Consider the following 6,000-nt stretch of genomic DNA (forward strand, 5'->3'; position numbering starts at 1 on the left):
GTTAACATACTGGATCCGTTGGACGATGTCCAGGGCTCGTAGGCGGTTGTTGGCAATTCCAGTCCGAACATTTCGTAAAAGCCGTCGAAAGTTGTGAGCAGCGGTCCTTCGTATATCGTCTGTAAAATCAATGCCGAGACATTTCAAACTATCTCTGAGCTGTAAGGGGGTGACACTGTTCTCAGACAATCCGACCCCGATGTTCATCGCCACCGATTTTGCGACGTTGATACGACTACCAGTGGCCATGCCATATTTCGCTATCCAACTCAGTGCGCTAGCGGTGTCGTCACCATTGCGGATGACAATCACCAGGTCGTCAGCGTACGCTTTACATCGGAAAGTGTGGCCTCGTAACGTCATACCCGTTAGTCGTTGGCGCAGACCGCAGAGGAGTGGTTCCATGGCCACAGCGTAAAGTAAAGTGGACAGAGGGCAGCCTTGGCGTATCGATCTAGAAATGGTGAGGGGCTGCGAAGGTCGGCCGTTGACGATCACCTTGGACGTCGCGCCACGGAGTAGTCGCATGCCGACAGTGACGAATGGCTGTGGGTACCGCATATGTTGGAGGACCGCTTCCAAATAGTCGTGATCCACTCGGTCGAAAGCTTGACTAAAATCGATTGCCGCCAGTGCACCCCTCAGACGACATGCCCTCGCCAGTGAGATCAAGTCACGATATTCACTGAGTGCTGTTTGAATATTATTGTCGCCTCCTAATGACGTTTGATCGGGTGAGATAACATTTCGTAACGTCTGGCGTATCCGCGCCGCCAACAGTCGAGAAAAGATCTTAAAGTCGCAGTTCAATAGCGTCAACGGGCGGTAGTCCTACAGTCGTGATCCACCGGACGGTTTGTGAATACGAATAATCATCCCTTCCACAAGGGCCGCAGGGAGCGGCACGTCCGGGGATAGTAGTTCGCGACAGATGTCCATTCCAAGGGGAGGCCATCAGGACCCGGAGACTTGTTGACAGCTCCTTTTCCAATGGCGTCGATCACTTCTTCTTCTGTAATTTCGTCCATCAAGGCCGCTTCCATTGCCGGGGTGACGGTGCCGTAAATCGTCTGAGAGACGTCCTCCAGTGCTGTCGGATCAGGGGTCTGAGTGGAATAGAGTTGGGAATAATGATTGTAGAACGCTACGTTGATGTCTTGTTCGTGGTGAGGCAACGACCGTCCTCCGTGTCGATGAAGCGTATCAGCGCTTGTTGGCGTCGTTTACGTTCACGAAGGATATGGAACATTGACGGGCGTTCGCTCGGCATCCGATCCTGCGTCCTCGAGCGGATGACTACCCCCTCTACGTGGCGTCGCATACGAGCGAGGCTCTGAGCGTTAGCACGGTGGACCGCCGTTTGTCGTTCCGGAGACGGCGCCATAGCATCGCAGTCGCGCAGGACCCGGAAGTAAAAGTCGAGTGTATGTCTTCGCCAAGTAGCGTGGTCGCGACCGTAGGTTATCAATGTTCGCCTCAGTGCCGATTTCGTGCAGTTCAACCACCAGCGAATCGTTGTGGGACATGCACGGAGGCGATTTTCACACGAGTGCCAAGTATCCTCAACGGCTTGACGGCAATCCGGGTACGACAGGTGAGCGATGTTTAATTTCCACGGGCTGCGGCTTCTCCACACGTGTTGCCGCCGCAGGGTGACGGCACAAATGTAAGCTGAGTGGTCCGAGAATGCTGCAGGCCACAGTTCCGCATCCTGTGTTCCAGCGGCGAGAGAGCGTGAGACATAAATCCGATCGATACGACTGGAAGAGTGACTCGTGAAGTGCGTGAATCCCGGTCGGTGGCCGTGAAGATGTTCCCAAGTGTCCACCATCTGCAGGTCTCGAATTAGCGTCTCGAGTTCCGGGCACGGATTATGTCGTGGGAGTTGGTCTCTGGGTGCCAGTACGCAATTGTAGTCACCTCCAAACACCAGGTGGTCGTGGCGGCCTTGGAAGAGCGGAGCGACATCTTCCGCAAAGAATCGTGAACGTTCGCGACGTTTGTCCGTCCCGGAAGGTGCGTAGATATTGATAAGGCGGACACCCAGTACTGTGAGTGCCATTCCTCTTGCCCCAGGCAGAAACAGGATATCGTCCGCCACTATCCCTTCCCGAAGAAGTACAGCGACACCGCTGCCTGTTGGGGAAGCTGGAGAGACGCAAGCATCGTAACCGTACATGCCTGGGAAGTCGTCGACGTACACTTCCTGGAGAAGAGCTATATCGATGGAAGCAGCGTTCAACATATCCTGAAGCAAGGATAACTTAGCGCGCGTCCGTATAGTGTTGATGTTTATAGTTGCAACACGATAAGTTTGAGGTCTATCCATAGCATCCGTGTTGCCCATCAATACCCTTGTAAGGCTGTCTCGTCACTGTAACTGATGGCGGGAAAGGATCAACACTGGTGGTGTAAATTTCCCCCCATGTCGTCCGACACGATGGGCAAGGAGTGTTCCCCACAGTCGTCCGCCCAGTCGCCATGAAATACCAACGGCTGTTAGTGGGTGCTGCGGCACTCGGCGCTGACTCCATCGGCTCTGCTGGCTGGGAATCGGCAGCGGCTGTCTGCTTGTGATACTGCTGTTCTGTGGGGTCGGAGGGGCTGAAGCCGTCACCACGGCGATCCGTTGAGTTTGATGTTACAGCGGCCTCTGTACCGCCGGTACCGTCGTCGGAATTTCCACAGTCCATGTCAGACGATCGCTGCAAACACTCGTCCGACGGAGCACGCCGCCGTCTCTTGGGGTTTCGCGGGGAACGCTGTTTACGGGCGTGTGTTTCAGTATCTGAATGTGGGTGGCTTTCTTCAGCTGCTCCGGTGTCTGGAAGAAAAGCCGCTGTCGGCACAACCCGTGGGTCAATGTCCATCCTGGCATCCACGCCTTCTTGCAACGTCGGTCGGTGATTATCTTCAGGTGGGAGCGCCGTTGTAGAGGCCAGATCCTGTACTGCAGAATCCATCACGGTCTCGCTATCGGGGGCGGCTATCGGACTAATGTGGTCAGCAGCGAAAAGGGTTGCTGCCCGTGTAACTTCGGCGTAATTGAGAGGAAGGGTCGTCACCGTAGAAGGAGTCATAGATGCACCTGCCGGGATTTGAGTAAGCCGTCGTCGGAGACAATCCGACCGGACGTGCCCTTCTTGGCCACAAACTAGAGCAAGTGCGTGGCTGACCGTCATACATAATGATCGCCCTACATCCGCCGATGACAAGATATGACGGAACATGTTTGGTCAGTTCAATTTTAATCTGTCGTACCCCGTTAAGAACGGGGTACGTTGTAAAGGTGGTCCATTTTTCGGCCATATGGCTGATAACTCTGCCGTAGGGCTGGAAAGCCGCGGTGACTACGTCCGGTGGTACTTCGAAAGGGAGTTCGAAGACGCGTATCGTACGGAGGCCAAGCCCCGCGTGATCGATAGAGACTGCCCCAATATGGCCATCAGAATGTTTGAATTTAAGATCGTTCGCATGTGCGCGCACGATTCTGTTGCACACCTCGTCACTTACTAGCTTGACGTAGACAACACTGCTCGTAATAGAAAGATGGATACCAATTATGTCTCGCGGTTCAATTTTAACGTCGTCACGTAGAAAACGTTCCACTTCAAAAGCTCGCGGTCGTGCATGATCGGGTTGAAAACTGATCTTGATGGTGGTTTGTCTGTATGAATGTGCCATGTTGTGTCGGTAGTGATGGACTCTAAACTAGCGACAACGCAGTAGTAAACAACTACGGGCCTCGCGACCGCGCGGACGGGACGTAAACAAGACGTCCTCGCCGCAGCGCTGCGGAAATCAGACTGTATCCATTCAGCTATCGGGGCGGACTCCTGGTGTAGTGATTGATGCATTCTTACTCGCTTATCTGTCATACGTCAGACAACTGCCGTGTCTCCCGACAGAGGGCACACCCCTCTGTCGTGTTCTGAAGTCGCTGTTAGTCGTGGGAAAAAATTTCTTGATCTTAAGTGAGATGATTATTTTACACCAGAAATACGAGGTCTGTTCGCAGAGTGAATTCCGATCGGTTGCGAAATGGAAACCACTGTGAAAATCCGATGTAGTGTTGCACAGATGTGTTGGGTAGTGTCCTTAGTATGCCCTTTAGTCGTGGCACGTCGTTCTTTTCAATTCTGAGCGCACAGTGAGCACGTAAAGATGCGTAGAAAATACCGTCTCCTATGAAGTATGGTGCCCTGGTGAGAGATATCATCTGATGTCGTGATGCCCACATAACATAACTGTCATGTGTTTCGTTCTTCATGACAATTCTCGGCCGCTCATTTCAGGAGCACTGAAGATGTTCCTGAAGCGTTTTCGATGGGAAGCATGTGATCGCCCACGACACAACCCGCAACTGTCTCGTCCTGAGTTTCATTTCTGCTCACATGAACCTCTGACTAGGAAGACAACATTTTGGCACAGACAACGTGAAGCAGACGAGCGTAGATAACTGGCGGAAAGCACTGGCGGTTGCCTTATATGACGAGGGTACTGGGAAGTTGGTAAAACGATACTACAAATGTCTAAGTGGGAGCGGCAACTACACTCATACTCATAAATTAAGGATAATGCTGATACATGGTGAAACAACTCTCTGGTAGGCGGTTTGCGGGTTTAAATCATCTCGGGGTATGACCATGCGGTGTATTCCACCTGCTGTCGTCACACGGTGGCTCTCGCAGCAATCCACATATGCAGAGGTGTGTTGGTGCATGTCACAGTACGGTGCAGCGAGTAGGTGTGCAGACGTTTTCAGACGTGCTAATGGTGACTGTGTGTTGAAAATGGCTCAAAGAACACAAATTGACGACGTTAAGATGGGTAAAATACTAGGGCGGCTGGAGGCTGGTTAAACACAACAGGTCGTAGCACAGGCCCTCCGTGTGCCCCAAGTGTGATCTCCAGATTATGGCAACGATTCCAGTAGGCAGGAAACGTGTTTAGGCGCTACAGTAAGGGGCGTCCACAGTGTACAACACCACAAGAACACCGATATCCCACAATCAGTGCCCGCAGACGACCACGAAGTACTGCAGGTAGCCTTGCTCGGGACCTTACCGCAGCCACTAGAACAATTGCCTTCTGACACACAGTCTACAGACGACTGAACAGACATGATTTATTCACCCGGAGACCTGCAAGGTGCATTCCACTGACCCCTGGTCACAGGAGAGCGCGTAAAGCCTGGTGTCAAGAACAGAGTAAATGGTCATTGGAACAGTGGTCCCAGGTTATGTTCATGGACGAGTCCGGGTATAGTCTGAACAGTGATTCTCGCCGAGTTTCATCTGGCGTGAACCAGGAACCGGATGCCAACCCCTTAATGTCCTCGAAAGGGATCTGCCTGGAGGCCGTGATTTGATGGTGTGGGGTGGGACTATGATTGGAGGACGTACACCCCTGCATGTCTTTGGCAGAGGAACCGTAACAGGTCAGGTGTATCGGGACGTCATGTTTCACCAGTATGTCCGCCTTTTCAAGGGTGTATCGGGTCCCACCTTCCTCCTGATGGATAACGCATGGCCCCACCGAGTTGCCATCGTGGTGGAGTACCTTGAAACAGAAGATATCAGGCGAATGGAGTGACCTGCCTGTTATCCAGACCTAAAACCCATCGAGCACTTCTGGGATGGTCTCGGTCGACGTATCGCTGCACGTCTTCAAACCCCTAGGACACTTCCGGAGCTCCGACGGGCACTGGTGCAAGAATGGGAGGCTATACCCCAGCAGCTGCTCGACCACCTGATCCAGAGTATGCCAACCCGTTGTGCGGCCTGTGTACGTTTGCATGGTGATCATATCCAATATTTATGTCGGGTTATATGCGCAGGAAACAGTAGCGTTTTGTAGTACATGTGTTGCGGGACGGTTTTCTCAACTTATCAGCAATATCGTGGACTTACAGATCTGTGTCGTGTGTGTTCCCTATGTGCCTATGCTATTAGCGCCAGTTTTGTGTAGTGCAACGTTGTGTGGCACCTCATTCTGCAA

Source organism: Schistocerca nitens, chromosome 6 (assembly GCF_023898315.1).
Source record: "Schistocerca nitens isolate TAMUIC-IGC-003100 chromosome 6, iqSchNite1.1, whole genome shotgun sequence".
NCBI classification, from domain to species: Eukaryota; Metazoa; Arthropoda; class Insecta; order Orthoptera; family Acrididae; genus Schistocerca; species Schistocerca nitens.